Source organism: Epinephelus lanceolatus, chromosome 1 (genome assembly GCF_041903045.1).
Source record: "Epinephelus lanceolatus isolate andai-2023 chromosome 1, ASM4190304v1, whole genome shotgun sequence".
NCBI classification, from domain to species: Eukaryota; Metazoa; Chordata; class Actinopteri; order Perciformes; family Serranidae; genus Epinephelus; species Epinephelus lanceolatus.
In genome coordinates this window covers 6,896,806-6,921,881 of record NC_135734.1, presented here as the reverse complement: position 1 = coordinate 6,921,881, position 25,076 = coordinate 6,896,806, and the positions used below count along the sequence as shown (strand labels likewise).

Genomic DNA, 25,076 nt, shown 5'->3' with positions numbered 1-25,076 from the left:
AAAAATTCATATCATAAGAAGAATAAACACCGGTATTCGGTATGAACCGGTATACCGCCCAGCACTACTTTCAAGCAATGACAGAGGAGTCATCCAACCCATTGTGAGTTGATGTACTGTCACAAGGATCTTGGATATATGTTTTGAGGGCTAAAAAACTCATTGTGCTGCTTAAAGTACTGAATAGGACACACAATGCAACAGTTCAGACTCAGAGACAAAAATTTAATGGAATGTTCCAAGTAAAAGTATCACCAAACAAAAACTCTACAAAAATAAAAGGGTAGAGAGTGGACAGGCAGAGAAGCCAGGGTTTTCATCCAAACACCCAATCTTCAGAGTCTCAGGGATAGACACAAAGCAGGGCAAGGCTGACTTACGACTGGAGATGAGAACTGAAGCACAGGAGACAGCAGTCAGGGAAAAAGAGCTGACAAAAAGGCAAAAACAGGCAGCAAAACATTCACGGAGGTTCTTCAGAGTCAGAGTTGTTACCACTATGGGAAATGGACAATTTGACGAATAATGGAAGTTGATCTGGAGTCTTTATAGTCTTTATAGCGAGTTCTTGATAGGCTGATTGACGGCAGGTGTGCAGTGGAGGCAGAGAAGGCGGGGACGAACAGGAGAGGGAGAGTGACCAGCCACGCCCTGTTGGTGGACTATTGCACCACGTTTACACATAGCCGGGTATTTAGAGAAACGAATATTTCCCCCCCTCCGTTTTCAATAATAACATCGTGCACACAACATCGTTTTCAAAAATGTTGTCATTTACGTGAACCCGGATAAATACGTCGTCGAGCGCTGTCATAACTATGCCAAACCTATGGGCGGCAGTGTAGGGAGAAGGATGAAGCCATGCAAGCCAGTCAGAATCCTCAGAATCGACAACAACAACGAATAAGACGCGCAACTTCCTGTTCCTTTCAAAACAGTAAACATGCGAGAGGTTCATTTGTGTGGACTGACAGTGAAGTGGAGCTACTCCTAAATGTCGCTTAAAGCGTTTGCACAAACGTAAAAATGAGCACCACCTTAACAGCATCCATGATCAGTAGCCAAACAAAGTGTAAACATAGGTCGCTCACATGACGTCAAGCATTTGCTGGCACATGCTGTGACGTTTCAGAACCTAAAACCCTGTTTCACCCAGTTTAGACGGCAACACATAAACGGCATTTTCAGAAATCTCCACTTTGGCCGGAGTTTTTACAAATGATCGTTTTCCGTGAAAAAAACTCTGTTTGCGTGTAAACAAGAGGCCAAACCGCATGAAAATATGTGCGTTTTTTCCTACGTGTAAACAGGGTAATAGACTTTGAAAGCCGAGAATAAGAATAAGAGTAACTTTATTCATCCCCAAGGGGAAATTCAATTATCTGTCAGCTCATCTATTATATGTCAAAGAATTATAAAGCCTGATGGCTGTCGGTATATAGAATCTTCTGTATCTCTCTGTCCTGCATTGAAGAGGGAGGAGCCGTCCACCACACTTTTTTTGGTCCATCTAGGTGTTGTGGAGTGGATGATCTGGGTTGTTCATGATGGCCTCAAACATCTTCAGTGTGCATCTCTCCACCACCTCCTCCAGTGTGTCCAACCTGACTCCAATCACAGAGCCAGCTCTTTTGACTAGTTTGTCCAGCCGCCTTGCATCTTTGTGTCTGATGCTTCCTTCTTTGACCTCAAGTCTCAGTAGGCATAGAATCAGCCACTCCAAGGTCTTCATGATGTGCGAAGTGAGGGCTACTGGTCTGAAGTCATTAAGTTCAGCTGGACATTAAATTTTTGGTACCGGCACAACACAGGAAGTCTTCCACAGTGCCGGCACCCGCCCCAACTGTAGACTGAGGTTGAAGATCTTATGGAGAGATTGACATAGTTGGGCAGCACTGCCTTGGACACACACCATCTAGGCCAGCAGCCTTCCCAGAGCAAAGTCTTCCCAGCTCCAACCTCACTCCCATCTCTGTGACAGACAATTGTGGAGGCAGGTGTAAGAGGGGGGGGTGGCTGCCACATTGGAGTTGTACACAAGTTGTGGAGGTGGAGGTGATGGAGGGGGAGGTGGAGGAGGAGGAGGAGGAGGAGCATTGAAAGTGGGAGTGGCTGCCGTATTGAATCTATTGAAGAACTGATTGAGTTCATCAGCTCTTTCTGCATCACCCACCACTGGCTGTCTTTTCTTGTTGTTGTAACCAGAGATGGTGTTGACTCCTCTCCACATTTCACGGATGTTGCTGTGTTGTAGATTCCTCTCCAGTTTCTTTTTGTATTCCACCTTTGCCATCTTAAGTCTCTTCTTCAACTCATGTTGCACTCGTTTGAGCCGTGCGTTGTCACCATCTCTAAAAGCTGCCTTCTTCTTATTGAGGATTGCCTTTATGTCACTGGTAATCCAAGGTTTGTTATTGTGGAAACAGCATACAGTCTTTGTAGGTATGACTGTGTCGCTACAGAAGTTGATGTAATCAGTAAAACAGTCAACCTGTCTATCAGTGTCCATGATGTTCTCCTCTGTTTCCAGCAGCACATCCCAGTCTGCGCATTCAAAGCAGTCTCTTAGAGCCTCAGTAGCCTCTGGTGTCCATTTCCTGACTGTGAGTTTAGTTGCAGGCTGCCTCCACACACAGGGTTTGTAACATGTCTGCAGAAGAACCAAGTTGTGATCTGACCTGCCCAGTGGTGGTAAGGCAGTGGCTCTGTAAGCTTCTTTGACATTGGCATACAGCAGATCAAGGATTTTATTTTCTCTGGTTGGACAGTTAACAAACTGTGTAAATCCAGTCAGGTGAGAGGAGAGGGAAACATGGCTGAAGTCTCCTGATATTATCAATAGTGCCTCAGGATGTTTAGTCTGTATCTTAGCAACGAGTTCATGGAGAACTTCACATGGAACTTCAGCAGTTACCTTGGGTAGGATGTACGCAAGTATTGTTATGATATGACTGAATTCGCTTGGTACATAATATGGCCTTATACCAACTGCCAAAAGTTCAATATCTGGACAACACACCTTCTCCTTGACAGTAATATGTGCAGGACTGCACCATCTCTGGTTCACAAATAAAGCCAGGCCCCCACCTTTTTTCTTGCCACTAGCTTTAGAGTCTCTGTCCGATCGTATGAGAGTGAAGCCAGGTAGATCCACGTTGGAGTCTGAGATGTTTTGATTCAACCACATTTCCGTAAAACACGGGACTGCACTCATGGTCTTCACCAATATCTCCATTTCATCACTCTTGTTGGGGAGAGCTGACATTTCCCATGATGACTGATGGCAGAAAGGGCTTACATCTCCATTTCCAAGCCTTCACCTTTGCACCAGCACGGCAACCATGAAAACACCTCTTCATCTCGGCTGGAATAGGATGACGTCCTCCAGACTTGCTCCGTTTCAACGAAAAGCTCCTCTCTTGAATAAACTCTTCTCTTCACAGAAGTATCCATTAGTAGTTGAGAAAAATATAATAAAAATTCAGTAAAACTAAGTAAAATTGCAGAGCTACCAGACTTTGCTGCTACTAGTTGAAGCGCATGTTATATTCCAATGGCTGTGCATGTAAATATCTTCAAATGCTGCAAGAGCGACTGGTAAATAATCTGTGCCATGATGTTTTGCTAGCCAGCAAAGCCACTCATAGTGAAGCAGCATCAGCCATTGGTGCAAACTGTGAGTTGTAATTCAGCAGTAAATAATCAGCCATGTGTGTCTGACTGTAGATGGTGGAGCTGCTGAACTGATTTGTGGAGGTTCTTAGTTGCAGCGATGGCTGTTAGCAGTTAGCTCCACTTGTTTGCTGCTGAACGGCAGCAGAGCAAGCAGCCACCGTCCGCTGGACTTCACAGCTGATCCCTGCAGGACTCCACTCAGTGCAGACTCTAGAAGGTTTATGGGTTGATTCTGTTGAAACCTCCAGACTAACATGTTGCAGATTAAGAAAGAATTCAGGCTTCAATTATTTCTCTGCTTAACAGTGAGATCGATAAGTCAGAGTTTACAATGAACCTGGGTACAAATCCTAGTTGTCTCAAATTAGCTATCTGTGTTGTTAAAGTTTTTGAGAGCATAAATAGAGAGATATTGAGCTTTTCAAATGATGTGTGCTCATACATCACCCCTCAAACCTGTCAAAAGCAGCTGGAGGAATGACAGTTTGTAAGTGTGTAGAAATTATCTGTAGCTGTAGAAAAAATAGTCTTAATGAAATTTTGATAGAACCTGTCACCTTGGTTCTAAATTCTGATGCATAAATTAACCTCACTGGATTAGTTAAAAAAAAAAAAACATAGAAAACTTCATGACTAAAAGTCAACCTGAATGTCATGATATTTCACCCACTAAAATGTTTTGAATTTTTGTCGACTAAAACTATGAAGGATAAAAATCATTAAAATATGATTAAAACTAATAAGCATTTTCATCTCAACACTAAGACTAAAACTAAAATACACCGTGGACAATGGGAGTAGAGTCTGTCTCGTATTTTTAGCCCATTTTCCTGGGTCTCTGAAAACCTGCATATATGCACTGATTTTGATTAAATAAGGATTTAACCTAGGTCACTGATGAGTTACATGTTAAAAGTGTAAGTGGGCAGATGCTTGTATTCCTTTGGTTGGAAATCTTGCAGTGCGCCTGGTAGCTAGCCACAGTGGTCTCTGTACTACATACCAGTAGCAAGTGCAGATGCTACTGCAGGGAGATGAGCTGCTGCAGGTTAGTTCAAGCTCGTCTGAACAATTGCATTCAACCTGAAATGTGTCAAACCTCAGGTGTAATGCACCGAACCTGGGGCGACAGAGCCTTCTCCATAGCCGCCCCCTCCCTCTGGAACACCCTCCCTATACACATCCGTGACTGTCCAAATCCATCCACCTTCAAATCACTCCTCAAAACCCACCTTTTCAAATCCGCTTTTAACTTTTAACATTAGCTTTTCATTCTCGGTTCCTCATGTGCCCTCCTTTTTTTTGTTTTGCACTATGCTTTTGCACCTTGTTGTTTTATATTGTCCTTGTTTTCTGTTTATCTCTTTGCACTTACATGTATGTACTTCTTTTCTTTGGTTTTCAATGTAAAGCGTCTTTGAGAGCTGTACAAGTGCTGTATACATAAAATGTATTATTATTATTATTTGATGGAGTTATGCTTTGTTACTGACTTAAGCTGGCATTATCTGTGAAAACCTGTTGACCGAGAGCTTTGAATGCCTCAGCTGGTGAATTGCATACAGTAACAATATGCTATAAGAGTTTCAGTCCTGCTGTCTACATGTTGTTAGTCTTAGGCTACAAAAGCACTTGGTTAGGGTTTGTGAACCATGTTTGATTCAATATTTAAAAAGTAATAAAACCACTGCTGACTTCAAAATTTCCGACATCAAAAACAAATTTTATGGCATAAAATTCATTTTCATAGTCAATTGGAGGACAATATTGAGCACAGAGGGTCTGTGTTTCTTTTTATTTAAATGTTTTTTATATTCAGTGTTGATCTTTGTGAGGCATTCCACTTTGTCTTTCATTTCTCTTTTACTGAGGTTACACAGATTTTTGAAAAGGGAAAGAGTTACGTAGGAAATAAGGTTGTATTGTCACTGTTTTGTCAACTGGTAACACAAACAGGCAAGCTGAAGAAACCCCAGGACCTTAGAGGTCTTAAAGAGACATAACTGATAGAGATGTAGTGGCCTGGGGCCTCATTTATAAAGCTTGCTTACACACAAAACGGGACTTGAAAGTGGTGTACGCCACTTACCACGCAAAGGTTGTGATTTATAAAAATAAACTTGGCGGGAGAATGTGCACACCTGTAAGCAAACTCTGAGTCATGCGTGCGCACATTTTGGAGACACTGGGAAGTGGCGACGCAGACGGCGAGGTGGAGAAGTGGAGTCAGATTTTTATTGATGTCTCACACAAATTTAATGTCACGCTATATCCACCTTAGATCCACGTTATCATTGAAATTAAATCCAGCAGCCTTATTTTGCGCTTGGAGTGAGTGATAATTGTTTCATAAAAATGTTGTGAAATCCAACTCAAATCCTGAATTGAAATTCTTTCTAAATACGTATTTAATCCGCACTGCCTGTAACGTCTCATTGTCCACTCTGTGAGCGCAGGAGGGGGAGAGGACGGCACGACTGCATGGAATATATTTATTTATTTAGCTAAATATTTCCAGTGCGTTTATCATGTCTCGAAATACAGCCATTAAGCACAACCGTTACACTCATTTCATCAGCCCTACTTAGACATGTGCTGTTCATGACAAAACCGGCATGAAGAAACGTGTTCGCCTATTACACTTTCATCTTTGAATTGTATTTCAAATTACACGTTGTATTTTGGGACAGGGATACCACTGGTTCATGCTGTAATTCAGGCGGGAACTGCCCATTGGTCCGACAGCCCATTGCCCATATTAAACTCATTGTTCCAAAGTCTGTTCCGAAATCATCATGATGCCCTGTGGTTAAGGTCTGGTTAGGTTTAGGCACAAAAACCACTTGGTTAGGGTAAGGAAAGGATCATGGTGTGGGTTAAAATGAAAAAGAAAGTGACAAACACATACGCCGTGAGCCTGCTCTGCCTCAAGCCGGTCGCGGCGCACCATACGCCCACCGCGAGCCGTTCAGCACCGCGGACAGTCGGACTAATGGGCTGTCGAACCAATGATATGGACCCATTCAGGCTGGGTGTCTGATCAGACTAATTGCCATAAACATATAAATACTGCAGTAACCCTCGTGCGTAATTGCGCAAAATGGCACTGGCACATACTCCTTTTTGCCTCCACCTTTAATAAATGTGATTCTTTATGTCGCACATCAATGTCAAACATCCTCAAATTTTGGTAAAAGACTAGAAATATTTGGTCTACCTTTAGATCAGACCACTTTTGTTTTTGTTCTGTCACTGTCCGTGCAGTCCCACAGACACAGCTGACAGCATCAGCAGCGTTGATGTGTTGCCACTTTGGAGTCGAATTACTCCTGCAAGTAGGCTACAGTATACAGTCAGTCGGACTTAAACTGGCCTAGGCGCTCTGTGCAGGTTCCACAGTTTCTAGTCCAATTAAATGGCCTAGTCCAGCTATAACTGTAACTTGACTTAACTGTGGATATAAACTTACTGACTGTTAGCTCCCGCTGGTCAAATCTCTGGCGGCTGGTTTTAGAACATAAGGCTGGTCACCTGTTTCAACAGCCAATCGCTTTGCAGTGAAGTCTGCAGCAGACGGCATGTTGCTGCCACGGTGTGCCGTTGTCAGGTGGTGGGTCACTGCTCTGCTCGCTGTACATGCTTACAGAGAATTATATACTAATAATAATAAATTGGTTTTTAGAACGTCACAGAACAGCACATTGCAAGCAGTTGCATGTTTCAACTCATCTCGTCACAAATCTTTGGTCTGAACTGGGCTTAATAGTTTAACCATAAAAATTTAGCATGCAATTATGGAAATGTTCTGGAATTTACTTTTAGATAATAATGATTATTATATGTTCATATAACGAGGACAACATACACCTTTAAAACATGTTTTTGATCTTTTCCAAATCTGCTTTGTACTTTAACAGTTGATCATCCCCTTAACTGTTCTCAGTTACTCACAGGCCATGTTTATTCAGTAAACTGTGATCCAGCAGTGGATGCATATTGCTGCATTATAGATCCAAACTTTCTGTTTCCACTCAAAACAGCCTTCATTTATTTTTCCCTTTAAACAGAATAAATATTTGACATTTCAGTCACTCTGCGGGGGGACTGATTCCACAAAGACAAATGAAGTCCAAACAAATATGACTGCAGGACTTTGAATGACACGCACGCACGCACGCACACACGCACACACACACACACACACACAAAATGAAATGTCTTTCCACTATCAGTGTTTCATCACGTTTTGTAACTAAATGTTGTTTGGCAGGTCTGAGCTAAATGAGATTTATTTATCCAAAATACAAATCGATGGCTTTTAGTATATGAAGAAAGTATCAACAAAGATGGAAATGAGCTACATGGTTGGTTGGTTCATTCTGTTGTAAGTAAAAGAGGGAATCTTGTTGGTCACTCTCCCTGGGGAGGAATCCTTTGCAGGGGTCAAGAGGCTAACAGGATTAGCTGCTAGTTAGAAACTGTCATTCTGCAAATGAGTGGATGGATTGCGACATACCTGACAGTAGACAGATAATTGATTATGGCACCAAGCATTGGTGTGCCACTTTAGGTCATTGTGAAGTTGATTCATATTGATGCCTTGAATCTTTTATGATGGCTTGAAAAGAAGAAGGATACACAGCTGTGTCTTATTTCAGGGACAGCAGTTTTTAAAGTCTGTGTGTGAAAACTAAATATGTCATGCTGGATCAATAAGGCTCAAGGAAATGTTAAAATCTTGTCGCCCTGTGCCTGAATCTACAAGATGCAACTAGTGTTCTCTGAACCCTTATATTCTGCACTTCACTGTGCATCTGACAGCTGTTTAATGGTGCATTCAGTGCACCATCTTCAAGCTGTAATCTGATCCTAGAGGCATGTGTGTTTCAAAACTCTTAACACAGTTATCACAATGTCTGACCTATATAACACAATTCATCTTGTTTTTAAAGAATTAAAAGTCAATTAACATGTTTCTAAAATGCTTACATTTTCTTGACATACAAGCTTACCAAATACCAAAATTGTGGGTCTTTCTTGTCCTATTTACAAATGCTTGCACAGAGCATGCTGGAAATAAAAAAAATAAAAATAAAAAAAACAATGTTGCGGTTTTTCTAATTGAACACAACTGTGCATTCAGATGTTACAATTTCAAAACAGTTCACTCAGGCTGCCCCTTGAAAGTCACAGATTTTAATCTGTGAATCTGAATTTTGTGTTGTCAAATGTGTTTTATATGGTCTTAGTAGCTATTTTGTCTTCTCGTCATGTGTCTACACATCAAATTTAAAGTTGTGTCTGAAAGAGATACACCCCTCTAATGATTGTCTATGCAACTAGTCTATGCAGTTGCATGTCATCTTCAAAATGTACAGTCAGAACAGGTGATGTTTACTGTTTCTTAAAATGAGGTACACTAGCTAGCTATTTTTATGTGACTATAAAAAGAAACAACTCCAGTGAGATATTAGTTTGATACCTCATCCCACATCTCAAAGTCAAGTTAACAGCTCTGACTTGATATTTTTTACACTTGTGAAAAAACATCAGATCTCAATGTTGATTTAAATCTGAGCTCCAGTCCTTCAACAGCTACTCTGCAGGGAGCTTTACAGTCAAACAGAATCTTCTGATGACAATGACATATTCATTACCAGCTGCCATTACTTCTTTACTCTGTTCAGACTTCAAAGAAACGTCTTTCTTTAAAGAGAAAAGAATGATCCAGCACCACCCAGCCTCCAGTATCATCCCCTTGATGAGTCTTTCTCTTTCATCACACCTCAGACCTCCCATCATAGATGACTTCTCCCCCTTCTCTCCCTTCTCGCCTCCTCTTCACACCTCCACAGCCGATGTGTTTCTTTTATCCCCAAGAGCTCAGGATGTGAAGCTCAGAGGCTTTGGCTCATTTGGGAGCTGAGATATTGTACTCCCATACAGTGTGAAGTGAAGTCAGTGAGTGTGGATGAAGTCAGAGTGTGGGTGTGCATTAGAAAGTTTCTTTTTTTCAAGTGTTTCCAAACCACAACTATTGGTAGTTTGGGTGCTGTTTACCCAAAAATCTAATTCTTCCCAAAGTGGAAAATTGTGTAACAGCATTTAGCACCTCATTAGAGTGCAGTGTGATCTGACACACGTGCACAAATCCACTCATATGTATTGCTTTGAACCTAACACACTAAACCTGAGGGCCACATGCATAACGTATGCCTTTTTGCACACATATACTGGCTTTTATAAAGGAAGAATATGCAGTGAGAATGTGTGCACTTCATGCATTCCTCAGACCAGACATACACACAGTTCTACCTGAGGTAGCTGTGGGTGATATGATAAGAAGGAGATTACATATTAGTCGAGAGACGGAAAGCATTGCTTTTAGGGTGTTTGCCAACTTCACTGATTGTTTTATTATTTTTGCAGCTTCAGCTGCATTCTGTAAAATGTCAACCAAAGGTGCATTTATATGGTTGATCATAAATTATTTATGAGTGATAGATTTCAGCATTATTCCTATTCTCCTACCTGTCCTACAATGTCTAATTGTGTCCTGTGGAGCACTTTGTAAAGTCAGTTTGCACATAAGTGCTATGAATGAATCATTGATCATCCTTGTGACATCTAATAATGATGATTGATGATTGAGATTTTACCATGATGATGGTTTGGAGAAATGTCATTTAATAGTGGTGAGGACGCTACAAATATCTACAGCTGTGCACCGTTGGAGAACCTCGCTGGTTTGTGATATTGCACATTCTTTACTGTTCCTCTGACAGGCCTAATGGATGGTTGAAGGGCACAAGTTTAGGGTGTTTCTACATCCATTTACGGTGAACTGTAGGTGTGGGAATGAGACACGTTCCCGTGCATCCAGTGCCACAATGAACGAGATTTATAAAACTGAATCAGGTGTATGCACAGCTTAAAAAATCTCATGAAAAGAATCAGGGCTGGGTGGTATACCGGTTCACACCAATTTATTTTCATTATGATATGAATTTTTCATATACCGCAATACTGGTGAATAACCCAAACAATGTACGCAACGTGTGCGGCAGGAAAGTGTTTCAGCAGGGACCCATTTCACTGCTGCACACCACAGGCGTGCTAGAGCTCGCGAGAGTGAGAGCAGCTGTGTCCCAATTAGAGGCAAAAATGGCTGCCGGAGAGAGTCCTGAAAGCGAAGCAACTTTACACGGTGCTGAGGAAGAACACAATGACTCAGAAGAACTCATACCAGAAAGAGCAGTGTTTCCCCTGTATGCAACTAGCAGTGGAAATATGATCGCCACTGCTGATTTCATTTTCCTTTTTTCGTCTTAGCTCTTTAGAAACTATATTATTTGGCGCTACGGACAGTCCATATCCAGGCCTATAGAACAGGTCTATACCTTGTCCTTTTATTAAACTTTTCCTTGTGCACTTTTCTTTTGTGCACAAGGAAATAACTGTTAAAAATTGGTGTTTTTGAAAAGACTGTTTGCATCTAATGAACAGAAACTGTACATTTCCTGTGAAACTCAAAGTGTATTTTGAAAAGACACAATGCATTCAACGTCCCACAAATGGCATTACATCCTTAACATACAGTCATGTAATTAACATAAAGTTACAGAGGTTAGGTGTAGTCAAAAGTGACTGTGGTTAGGTTCAGGGAAAGAAACATGGTGAGGGTGTACCTTAAAATGTCTCAAAGTTCACCGGGATCTGAACATGCGACTCCAGGGGAAGGTCCTGGGCGAAAGTCTGTTTTCTCTGTGACCCATTCACCACCCTAACCTGCCTCCTTATAGACAGTCAGGACTGCTTCCACTTTGTCGCAGTCTTTCAAAATATGTGGGATATCTATGAATTTTGGTGCACTGCTTTTTGTAGAAAAATTTTGAAAATGAAAAATTTGCGAGAACAACGTAACATAAATTGACAGGCCATCCCACAACATCAACATCAGGCATAGGAGGTGAACTAATCTATCATATTTAGATGTGAAAGTCCACTGACAAAGGGGTGAGATCTGATGAGTTGGGATAAGAACGTGTTGGATGAACTGGTGCAGGCTGGTGGACAGCTTTTAAAGCTGTCAAGATGATGTGATGAAAGCATGAATGACTTTTTCTAAACCCTTGGTTTTCAGTCTGATTGATCAGTAACTAGACACACTCCATCCATTTCTGTGTGTGACATTAGAAGATGTGCCCTCTCTGACAGATCAATGCTTAGCCCCTCATCCCCTCTCTATCCAGATAATGGGGTTTAATGGAGCTGCTCCCCTGAGACCCCTTCAGTATGAGATGTGATGGGATGGGGGGTTGCTCCAGGATGGAGGTGGGATGTCTGCTATGTGTTAGTTTTGTGACAAAAACTCTAATAATTTAATCAGTGTATTTGATTGACAGGGCCACATCGGGTATTAATCAGAGTAAGGTTACACTGCAGACCATCTGCACATGGACTGAGAATGACTGAAGTCCCCATCTCTGTCACTCTGTACAGGAAATCAATATGCACTCTAGTCAGCACTCGGGACAGACAGTGTGTCTTCTGTCTTACATTAAAACATCACCACAGTACTGGACTCCTCTTGAAGCACAGTGGCACTGCTATTCTTAGAGTCAAATGGAAACTAAATTGCATTTTCTTGTCTGCTACATCACACGTATATGCTCTGTATATCACCTGTCCCGTGTTCTCCTTTGAGAAAAAGAAAAACAAAAGGGAGACAGTCAGTACATTTACATGGACAGTTTCATTCCACTTTCATTCGGAATGAAAGGCCATTCTGATTAAAAGTGGTCATGTAAAGGTGTGTTCACACCGGACTTTTAATTTTTTTTCGCTGTCGCTTGGTTTGCCCCTTTGATATCGCTTCATTGCTCAGTTGCAATCGCTCATCAATGTGGCAGAAATCAACAGACTTGCTTTTTTGCTTTGATGATGTCATTGAAGCAATCTGGGTTTTTTTTTTTGGGGGGGGGGGGGGTACTTAAGTATAGCTGCAAATTAAAAGCAACAATAGATGTAAAAACACACAGACACAATGCATCTGTCTTAGCATTTACATACTATATACATATTGCAAAACTCTGTAAAAGTACACTAAAGCATACATTTTCGTTTCCAAATATTTATTTGAAAACGAAACCATTCATACGGTCAATAATTTTTTTTTTTTATTAATAATAAAAAACGAATGTAATCTCAACAGTGACTGTGCCAGCCGGCGGGACTGTGGCTGAACCCAATGTTCATTCATTCATTCAATCAATCAATCGCGTTTTCAATGTGTGTGTGTGTGTGTGTGTGTGTGTGTTGTTAGTATGTCAGAGAGGAGGAGTACCAGTAAAAAAAAAAGTTTCCACTAATTATTTCGGTGTTTATTTCTTTTATTCTTAAGTTGTTGTTTTTTTTAATTAAAATGTGTAATATAGCCAACAATATTATAGACCAAAAGTTAAAATAATTTATTATTGTAGAATGTATTTAGCAAATCACCACTTTCAACTGGAGACACAGTGCAGCAGCAGCAGCAAAAAAAAAAAAAAAAAAAAAAAAGTCATAAAAAGCCGACAAATAGTGTTAATTAATTGACGTGAGACATTGGAGAGGTTGTCAGTCCTATTCTATAGTCTGTAATTTTTTTATTTTATTTTATCATAACTTCTTAAAAAATTCTTAAGAAATTACTCAAAAATGAACAATGAAGTTACATATGATGGTCTGGCAGATCGTTGTGGTGCTTGGATGCAGTTGACAGTGACAGTTTTGTCAGCAGCGATTTTTCTTCCTACCAATAAGCTATGGTTGAGGCAGCTCCAGCTCCAACTCCGCTCACATGCTCTGACTCAGGCATCAGAGCCTCTGAGCTACAGTGATAGCTGCATTGGCGCTGTCCGTGGTGCTTAACACTAGGACCGCCAGGATTACAGCACCCCTCCAAGCACTGCAGTCCCGCCAGCTGGCACGGTCACTGTTGAGATTACATTCAATTTTTATTATTAACAAAATGTATTTTTATAGACCGTATGAATGGTTTCGTTTTCAAATAAATATTTGCAAACGACAATGTATGCTTTGGTGTACTTTTATAGAGTTTTGCAATATGTCCTGTATGTATCAAAATGTATAATTTTCAGCAGTGGTCAATAGTATAAATGCTCAGAAGTCTAGTGTGTTTCATTTTTGTAACTTAAAGGCTTCAGAAAACATTCAAGACACATTTTTAGTAAAAGTCATAGGAAGAGAAGCTTGTTGGTTTTATCTAAACAGAGTTATTTGCATTATAAAAACCATCGTGGCGGCTCTAGGACAAATGCACTTACATTGATCACTTCCATAAAATAAAACGAGAAATTGGAGAAGATTGAAAAAATTGTTAAAATTAAATTAGGGAACTGATCACAGATGCATTGTGTCTGTGTGTTTTTACATCTATTGTTGCTTTTAATTTGCAGCTATACTTTTAATGAAGCTGACATGTCATGATAGTCAAGCAGCACCCCCCCGGGATTCCGGGATTCCGGGATTACGGCAGCCAATAAGCGTTGAGCTGCAAGTGACAGGACCCAGCGAAATACAGCTCCAGATGAGATTTCCCAAGCAATTTTTCTCCCGGGCAAATATACGCTCAATCGCCCGTTTGCATTGACTTTGTATGTAAACTCGTCTCTAGCAAAAAAAAAACAAAACAAAAAAACAGGTCCGGTGTGAACACACTTTAAACGGTCATTCCGACTGAAAAATGGTCATTCCAGTTGAAAATTAAATCCGATTAAAGGGGGTGGTTTATTCCGTTTGTCATTCCGAATGAAAGAATTTTGTGTGCATGTAAACGCTCATTCCTCTTTAAGTTCATTCCGGTCTTTCTGCGCACGCTCGTTTCCTTGCCCTTCTGGCACGATGACGTATATAGCGCGCATAGCAACGGGCTGAGATAGAGCAGTCGGACTCACCGGTTTCCATTCGCCAAAGCACGGTCTTCTATCTCCCTTCTTCGACCTTCTACCTCTCTTCTCCTCCTCAACAGACGAAGCATTAGCAGGACAAGGTTGTTGTCGTACTGCTGCTTCAAGAATATGAGCAAAACACGCCCGAAAAAGGCACTAAGAACGGTGTCGTCAAGCATCTTGTTATCCGGAGCGAGGACTACAGTGTTTTCTTCCAGTAAACGTGAACACGTAACATCCGCCCCGCCCCCTATCCAATCAGAAACCTTCCCTGCCCCAAACCTTGCGCAGACCCGAATAAAGGCGATTAAACTGATCTCCCGTGTAAACTCTCATTCGGAATGAATATTTCTCACGTAACCTACCTGGAAAAACTTTAATTCCGAATGATTTCATTCAGATTTATTTCATTCTGAATGAGAAGCCATCATGTAACCGTACCCATTGTAACCCCAGTCCCATGTAGCTAGTTAATACTAATGGGGGTGTTGCAGTACAGTGGGACAGGGCCTGAGTTCGACTGGAAATGGCGCAACACACCTGTGACAACTGAGGTAGTGATATACAATGACTTAGCGGTGCCTCCAATAACTTTTCTGAAGTAACCAAAAATGTTGGTACTATCCCTTTTAAACCCAATGAATAACTTATAAATTATTTATCTGGCTCACTGTTGACCTTTAAATGGGTTACTGATGAAAATATTCACAGTTCACAATACCACTCCAGCAAAACAGACTCACTCTGATCACAAATGAACTCAAATAGAAAAAGCTGTATTGGTAAAGAAACTTAATCGAATGTCCACAGCCCACTCTCACACACACATTCACACAGGGCTTATTTGAATGAGACAAATAAACACGTTGTGGGCCCAGTCGATGCTTGTGAGCATGGAAGCCGGAAACTAGATGGCCAGTTCACTGGGTTTAACCAGCATAAACAAAAACGCACGTGCAAAGAGTTAGTTCTGTACTTACAAATCCAGCGGACAGTCAGTAATGCAGATGAGCAAGGGAAAAGGGCAAAGGGCAATGCAGTTTCGGCGGCAAGGGGAATGGGGCCGTGCAGCCACACAGTGCCGGAACGGAGCTCAGTACGGCAGCTATAAGTCTCTCTCCAGCGGTCCAGGTCCCTCCCAGTCCTCTTTCTCTCTCTCCCTCTCATGGGCAAATGTCCAGTCCTGAACCACACAGTTCCTCTTAGTAAACAAACTACAGGCTAATTCATGGCGAAATAACCACAGCATGTCTCAAACAAATGAGCTAGTGCTAAATGCAATGCAAAATAACAGTATGACACGCCATAGAGAGGCTAAGCTAAAGGCTAGCAGCGATTAGCATTACAGATCGTTTTATACACATTAAAACACATGCATTTACCTCTGGCAGCTTCTCAAAAGTCACACACAGCAACCACAAGACGACTCTCCGTCAGTCTTGGTAGTTTGGAGTGTTATATTCTTATTCACTTTATGCTCATCCAGCTCGGACAGCAATACAGCTTCTGCCGCAGCTAACCTGCATTTTCACGGAGGTCAGGCTAAGCACCTCCTCCCTCATCAAGGTGAGATTAAGAGTGGCTAAAGACTACAGACAAGCCAATTAGAGAAGAGAGAATAAGTGATTGACATTCCATGCTGACATCATGCTTAAATGCTCCATACACACAAGGTGGTCTGCACAAACAAACAAACAAACTATGATGGTTATAACTCCAACCATGAATTCTGACTGTTTTAGCTGTAAATATATTGACTGGTTTTTAACATTTTAACATTTTTAAACATATTTATACATTAACTTGTGCCCTGTTTAACAAACATTTTAAAGTATTCTTAGAGAAATGAAATAGAACACAAAACACATTTTAATGTCCTCATAGAAATGAATGAAATAGTAATGCCTTCATAAAAATGAATGAAATAATAGCCACATGGCTACACCATTTGTTTATATTTTGTTTTCAGGAGTACGCCTTCCTATTCAGTATCCATATATATATAAGGTATCCAGACCTCATATCAGTACAGCCAATTAAATCATGCATAAGACTGTTATGTGAGTGTTCTAACTCTAACCATGTAGTTTTTGTGCCTAAACAAAACCAAACATTAATGGTGCAGTATACCACGTTCAGAGTCTGGTCCGTAATTGCCTGCATGCAGCTTTCACCTAAGCAGCAGTCTCCAACACTAAAAACATAAAGTCAGTGTTAGAGTGCTGAAACTGCAGTTCCTCTCATGGCCACCTGAGGTTGGCTCCAAAACAGAGTCAATCCCCACAGACCCCCGAACCACCTCAACTGCCCCCTTTTGACGCAAAGGAACAGTGGCTCTGCGCCGAGCTCCCTCTGGATGTCCGAACTCCTGGCCTATCTCTAAGGCTGAGCCCAGCCACCCTATGGTGGAAACTCATTTGGCCACTTGTATCCGCTACCTCATTCTTTCAGTCATTACCCAGAGCTCATGACCATAGGTGAGGGTTGGGACATTGATGGACCAGTAAATCAAAAGCATTGCCTTGCAGCTCAGCTCTCTCTTCACCACAACATTACGGCACAGCGGCTGGCGTCACTGCAGACGCTGTCACTACAAAAACCTAAATAAGTTGGCAGCTGGCTGAAGGGAGATCACCATGGAGTTGAAAGTGTAAGAATTGTGTAGGATTCTAGCAAGCAAGATTGTTTTACAAAGTGGAGATGGTGGCATGATGCAGTATGGAAGCTAAAACAATGATATCTATAAGTTACTAGTATTGATGTATTTAGTGTTGTTGTGAGCATGAATAATAAGGAAGAACATACTCACCCATCTTTTCATTGGTTTCTCTTAGACCGCAGCTGCTAGGTGTGCGGTTTGTTTACATGATGTTACCGGAGTCCCATATTTAACAGATCCAGTGTGGACAGAGAGCATCTGAGTGTCACACTATTGCGCCGCATCCCAATAGTGTGACGCTCGCATCACAATAGTGACGCTCGCATCTCATCAGATGCTTCAGTTATGAGACAGTGTAACTCACCTGTTTACATTTTATTAAGGCTTAAAGTTACACATAGGTAAGGGCATGGCTGCTTTGAGTGACAGGCTGTCTGCAAAGTGTTGCCACAGTCTATGAGCCAGATCCACCCCTTAGTGCTTCAGAGCTCCACCCTCTCATCCAAATATAGTCACTTCTGGCTCTGGCTCTGCTCTCACCTCTGACATCACAAGCAGAAATGTAGGTGCCTGAGCTGAAGTTGTGGCTAGCAATGCTAACTGCCCTAAAGGAACTAACAGTGGTGACAGAGTTAACAAGGGCAGACCAGAGGGTGCGACACCTTCCTGCCACCATGTTTCGTTTTCTTGCACTGCTCCATGGTTTCCACCTGAACTATGCCAACTCAAGGCACAAGGTTGTTGCTTGAAACGCCTCTGCAGAAAAACTGGACTTACCATTCACATCCTCTATTACAAGGATGCTCTCTATAAAGCAAAAATCACCTACTCTGCAGGACTAATCAGTTTAGGTGAAGGACTCCAGGACTCAGCTGCCTGTTGTAACTCCCTACTGTCATTTTTCATGGTCAAAATAGACAATATTCACCAACAACTAACCCCTAAAACCTCCCACAGTTTGACTATTCCCGTTCTCTCGGTTCTTCTCAACTGCTCACTTTGAAGTTTCAAACTTCCCTCAGCTGCTGAAATATCAGATCTCATGAGGAAATCCAAGCCAACAACCTGACAGGTGGACCCCCCACTATCTTTGTAAAAGCTGGCTTAACCTCTCTGTCCTCACTAATATCTATGATCATACACTCCTCCCTCACCTCTGGTGTGTTCCTTCAGCTCTCAAATCAGCTGCAGTTACTCCCGAAACCTGGTGAAGACCCCAACAATGTCAATAACTTTCTAATCTACCCTTTTTTTCCTAAAATTCCATGAAAAAAACTGTTGCATCTCAGGTTCATGTTCATCTGTCTGACAAAAACCTTAATGATCAATCCCAGTCTGGTTTCCGCCCCCTCCATAGCAGAGAAAAGGCTTGTTGAGAATCACTACTGATCTAAAGGCAGCTGATTCCAGACTCAGAACCATTCTCATCCTGCTTGATCTGAGTGCGGCCTTTGACACCATTTTTCACAGCATCCTCCTTAACCGACTAGCCTCCATTGGAATCACTGACACACCCCTGGACTGGTTTAAATACTACCTCTCTGACCGATCACAATTTATCCAGCTCAGAACATTCAAATCCCAGCCATTTCCAGTCACCACCAGTGTTCCACAAGGTTCTGTCCTGGGTCCCCTTCTGTTTATCATCTACCTTTCTCTTGGCTACATCTTCCATAAATTTAACATCCACTTCCATTGCTATACGGATGACACCCAACTCTATCTGTCCACCAAACCTTACTCCACCCACTCGCCCACCTCTCTCTCTGACTGCATTCAGGAAATCAAATCCTGTTTCTCTTGCAACTTTCTCAATTAAATAGTGATAACACTGAGTTACTTCTCATTGGCACCAAATCCATCTTAGCAAAGATTGACAGTTTCTTACTCAATATTGATAACTCCTTAGTTTATCCCTGCCCACAGGCTTAGAGTCTTGGTGTCATCTTCGATAGCAATGTGTCATTCCAAGTTCACATCAGTAATGTCACTCAGTCTGCTTTCTTCCATCTATGCAACATTAACTGCCTTTGCTCGTCCCTCACACCACAAAGCACTGCCATTCTTGTTCACACCCTGGTTACATACCGTATTGATTACTGTAACTCGCTTCTTTTTGGTCTCCCTGACAAGTCCATCCACAAACTTCAACTGGTCCAGAACTCTGCAGCGTGCATCATCACCAGAAACCCCTACATCGATCACTTTATGCCTGTCCTTCAGCAGCTTTACTGGCTCCCTATTGAATATCACGTTGACTTTAAAATCTTACTCCTCACCTTTAAGGCCATCCACAACCTAGCTCCTCTGTACCTCTTCAAACTCTTACACGTTCACACCCCCACCCGCACACTCAGGTCTTCTTCTTTCATCCACCTCACTGTCCAGCCAGCCCGTCCGACCACCATGGGGTCTAGGGCTTTCAGCCACTCTACCTCTCACCTCTGGAACTCCCTCCCACCAGACATATGTAACATCAACTCTCTCTCTCTCTCTCCACTAAAAAATCCAAACTCAAAACTCATCTTTTTCAAAGAGCCTATTCAGTTTGACTCCCGTCCATCTAGCCACACATATCTGCTATTCACAGTGACATTTATTCACTGTAAACTTATTTTGCTGATAATTTATTTGTTGTTATGTTATTTTATTATTTATTTTGATGTAACTTTATTCCCTATCTTCTTGACCTCATTAATATGATGTTAATTTCTCTATCTTTGTCTCTGTAACATGACCTTGAGTGTCTTGAAAGGTGCGTATAAATAAAATGTATTATTTGAAAACTGAAAGTGGAGACATTCAAGATTAAAGAGCAGAGGAAGTTTCCTTCAATTTCCTCCTCTTGGTAATTCATACTAGCCTACAGTTGTAAAAAGGAAACACGAAGAATGAATTTCAATGAAGGGGTGATGAGTGATCATAAAGAAACCCACAAGAAGAATGATGGTAAAAGAGAGGCTCTGTGTGTTTGTCATTTGTCCTTATTGAGTTAAAAGTAAAGCATTTCAAATCTGAAATGTTCAGGAGCTCATAAAAACAACTGCAAACTGTTAACCTGGTTTATTCAGTCCAGCAGCCTCTCTGTTTTTCACAGTATCATAATATCAGCAGAGCTGGGGTTAGAATGCTGTTGGTACAGAGATGTGTGAAAAGAAGTACACATGCATTTGAAATGCAGTTCTACTGCTACATTGCCAGATCAGCTCATTTGCCTTTTTCTCCTCACTAAAGAGTTAATTCTTTTGGCTGCCACATACACAACCAGTCGAGTCAGGACTGACTGCAGCTGTTTCACTGAGTCTTTGTTAAATTTGCTGATCACTGGGGAACAAGCCACAGTTTCTGTGATGAAGTAATACAGAAACATTGTTTTTCTCCAGCAAATAAACTGCTAAAAAAATCATATAGTATTCAAATTTTCTATAAAAATTTGGTTTATGGTTTTTCATTGTGATCAAAGCAGTTTTGGTTCACTGCAATTAGTGATAGTGAACCGCAGCTTTAGGCTGACTCCAGAAACCAGTCAATCCCCACAGACCCCCATGTCAAGATGCCCAACTTAAATAAACATATTTACAGCCTGGTACAAAAAAAACAGTTTTGGTCTCTATAGTTAATAGTTCATAGTTCATTAAAACTGTACAGGGGTGAATTTTTACATACCTCACATGTTAACATGTTATTAAGACTTAAAGTTACGTATAATTAAGGGCAGGCTGCTTTGAGTGACAGGCTGTCTGCCAGTAGTGTCTCAGTCAGGATTAGATCCGATCACACAGAATGCATTTTGCAGGTTGCAAATCGTGAAGCGCGCTGCACTGGCTTTTTTTTTTTTTTTTTTTTTAAATGAATGCCACTAGTAACCACCCCATCACCTGCGTACCCTAACCTTCCCGTGTAATCAATACCATTTATTTTTATTTTATTTATTTCACAGTAATTAGTAGCTAGTTCCTAAAATGGACAGGCAGAGGGTACTTGCTGTTGCTCTGGTTGAGGGTGAGAGGCTGTCAGCAAATAGTTTGTTGGCCGCTTCAAGTCCTGCTGCTGTTTTCTACTGAGAGCGTGGTAAACGCGGTTTGTAAAGTCGTATAGCTGTGGGTATCCAGAAACCGCTACCCCCAGTTTCTCCTCCATTTTTTACCAACTGTAAACTTGTTGTCATGACCACCACAGAAGGCCCGCCTCTCAAATCATCCAATTGGATAATGGGGGAAAAAAGATGAGGTGGTGTGCTTTTTTTCCCAAGTCAAACGCTTTCTGTGTGATCGGGGCTTTAGTCTGATTTTTTAAAGCCACAATTAATATTCACAAACAAGCACAAATATTTTGGGCCTCCTGATACCCTACACCAAAGGCAGCCTTCACTGTAGGTCTTTCCAAACCCAAAAACGCACAGACACTGATCATCAGCTGCTTTCCAAACACAGACTCCACTTAACCTAATTATGAAGCAATGCCAAAAACTACTTGGGAGAATGAAGGGCAGAAACTAAGAGGGAAAGTGGATTACACAGTTATCTAGCCAAAATTAAAGTCTGAGAATATGAGAAATAAAGGCTCAGAAACCATATGGCAAGTCAAAAAGGGGATCAAATAAATTTTTGCACCTGAGGAAAAAAAAAAAAAAAAGCATGTGTCCAGATGAGTAACCCTCCTCCCCAGTTGTGAATTGTGCTATAAACTGTATCACTAACATTCTGTTGCCTCCACTTCTGTCTGGAAAAGGTGCCCCCATTTGTTACCCTTATATTGGTTTCTTTCTTTTTTTGTGTTTACTGTGTTTCTTGCAGTTTGTCTCTGCAGCATGAGGGGTTTGTCCTTGTCCCCTTTCTACTAAAAAACTGTGAAGCTGTTACTGTGATAAAGAACTTTTCCCATACAGATGGCTGAAGCTACTTTTTGTTTTTCTACAAAAAGAAAATTGCATAAGTGGCTGCACAGTTTGTCAGCACATTACAGCACGTGTAAATGCCATAACATTATATAACGAGTACACAAGTTACATGTTGATGTCAGACACGACTGCCCAAAAAGCTATCCACCTTTCATCTTACTTCTCCTATTCACAAATCCCTAAACTTTTTTTTTATATATTTCTATATAATAATACAAAAAAATGTTCATACTGCAAAAAAGTTCATACTGAATATACTGTATCTGAAAAACATTCACTGACAAAATACTTCATTTGTCCAGTCCAGTCCCCAGAAGAAAATGTTGGCATTTTACTAAAATCACGAATACCTTACATTTGTACATTTCATACATATCATATTTACATTTCTAAAGAGAGGTTATATTTAAGCTGACTTTGTCATCAAGAGGTGGACAGGATGGTGGATGTCATGGGACCTAGGAATGACACCTAATGGAGAAGTTTGCCAAGCTGCAGATCACTGTTGGAGACCAACAAGCAATAAAACAGATTGTGTTAACGAGTCATTGCTGTGTTTCCAGCGGGGATAGAGCAACCCGGTCTCACCCTGAAGTTGTGGAATACCAGTGCTTGATCAGTTACTTCCAGCGTCAGACATAGATGAAAAAAGCTGTCTTTTCATTATATGCGGCCAGTCACTGTTATTGTTTAATGTTGCCCAGTGGCATCAGGGGCAAACGCAGTGGGACAACAACGTAAGTAAAGGTGGTGGAAGTTTGAGTACGGCAGGCAGGAGGGGTGGTGGATAGGTGTAACAACCACCGACTTTCACCTGGGAGGCCGGTGTTCGCCTCCCCTAAGATTGAACGCCAAACCCTGTTCAGTTATCCAAAACACAACCATGTGCTTTTGTTGCCTAAACCTTACCATGTGTGTGTTGTTGTAAAAGGAAAAAAACTAGATTTGCTGTGTTGTACTGACGTAGTGCATTTATTTTGAAAGAGACTGTATGCAAACTGTACATTTCCTGTAAAAACAGAAGTGTATTTTGAAACCAGACAATGCATGTAACAGGCAGAAGTTGACACTGTGTCCAGGACGTCGACAACCAACGTGCTCAGGGTACCTTGCACGTCATTTATCAATGTGTAAAGTCCATGACCAAATGTCGATGTGAGATGAGGTCAGAGTGAGAATGTGTTGGATAGTGCCACAAAAAGCTGTTGCTCTTTTTACTAAGATTTTGCTGTGTTTCCATCAGGAATTGTGCCCCCAAAACTGGGTATTTTGTGCCAAGGCATTATCTTTTTCTAACCGTGACCAAGTGTTTTTTGTGCCTAATGGCTAAACTCCATGGGACGCAGTCACCACGCTGTGGCAGTATGCCCAAAGTACAGCGCGTCCATTATGATCAACTGAAGCTGCTACGTGGACTACAGAAGCCTTGCTTGCCCGCACAGGCACCGCGGTGCTTTACTTTAATGTTACACGGCTGGTTTATTTATTTTTCTCTGCGTGCAGCCCTTTGGCCCTCCAACATGTAAAAACTACATATAAAACTACATAAAACTGTGTAAAAACATCTCTTTTAAAACAATAGAAATGAATACCTCATTATAGCAGAGGCAAAGTGAAGCAGCAGAGCAACCCTGTGGGTGCTTTATGTCTCATATTGAAATAAATTAATCAATTCAGTGCATTTTGTTGTAAATACGATCCAGTCAATGCAATTAAATAACTTATTAATTAATTCAGTACTTCAGTAATATAGTCTACATGCTTCCAACCTCTGCATAACTACCTGCAGTATCACTTAGCAAAACTCAATACACACACAGTGAAGCTGGCAACAACCACACGCTATAGAGACAGAGTCTGTGTAGCAGGTAAAAAAGCTTGCTTTGCTCCGCCTACCTGATGTGTTGTGTCCATGCCCCATGTATTTCAGCTGTACATCCAACCACATGTATGGCATAGTGTTTTTGAAATGTAAAGTTTTAAAGTATCAGCTACATACATGTATGGGTGTAATGCCAATATTTTTCCTGATGAGTGGCAATTGGATATTGTAGGGCCTACAATCAAGATAAACGTTTTTATGGGTAATGTCTGTGTTAACTTTTGTCAGTGACATGAGACAGAACGTGTTTATTTTTTTCTATATTCAAAGAATTTTGGTATTATTCTGTTTTTACTGTCAACAAATCCCTCTAAAAGAACAAACAATGTGTTAGTGTGTCTCTCCTGAAGCAGCTGCTCACTGTAGGTAATGCATGTGTATAGGACTATCTTTGGCTGCACACATTTGGTGACCTAGAGATAATTAAATTCCAGGTGGGATTGAGTCAAAATGAACTACAGTGTGTATGTATGCAAATGGAACATGGAACACGTCACCCAGTGCAACTTTGTAGCTCACTGATGTGTTTTTAATTATTTCTAACAACTGTATGGCACAGAGGGATAAGATGTATCAGGCTTTGATGCACACACACATTACGGGGTGTGTACAAGACATCAAGGAAAAGGATCAAAACAGAAGCTGTTTGGTCATTTTAATGGTAAAGAGTTAATACAGAAATCTAAGGGCAGAGGCAGCAAGTCCAAAAAGAAATCAACAGCTAAGTTTGGTGCATAGACACAGAAAATGGTCAGAGCCTGCCTCTCAGCGACGCACGCACACATAGACGACCTGGTCCTGGTTTAGTTCTATTCAAATTATTCGCCAAAAGATTCTTTTCATATCCCTCTTTTATGCTTCATTCACACACGACAAGTGCTTGCCAAAAATAAAACATGAAGACAATGCTCTCCAATACAAATAATAGTGAATCAAGTGAAAGAAGAGCAAATAAAAATAGTTGCTCAGCAAAAGAGCCGACACCCTGAGGTGCTTGACACTGATGAA

The 25,076-nt window shown here is 41.2% G+C and overlaps 1 long non-coding RNA gene across 1 annotated transcript in view; it reads right to left on the bottom strand.

The window, feature by feature from the left end:
- Window positions 1–16,153, bottom strand: part of LOC117257429 (uncharacterized) — a 32,250-nt gene extending 16,097 nt beyond the window's left edge. The window contains exons 1-2 of the long non-coding RNA XR_004501698.2: window positions 16,010–16,153; window positions 15,608–15,810 (exon numbers count right to left, since the gene is read on the bottom strand). This is a non-coding gene — a long non-coding RNA (uncharacterized LOC117257429). The remainder of the gene's footprint in view (window positions 1–15,607; window positions 15,811–16,009) is intronic.
- Window positions 16,154–25,076: the final 8,923 nt, after the last annotated feature.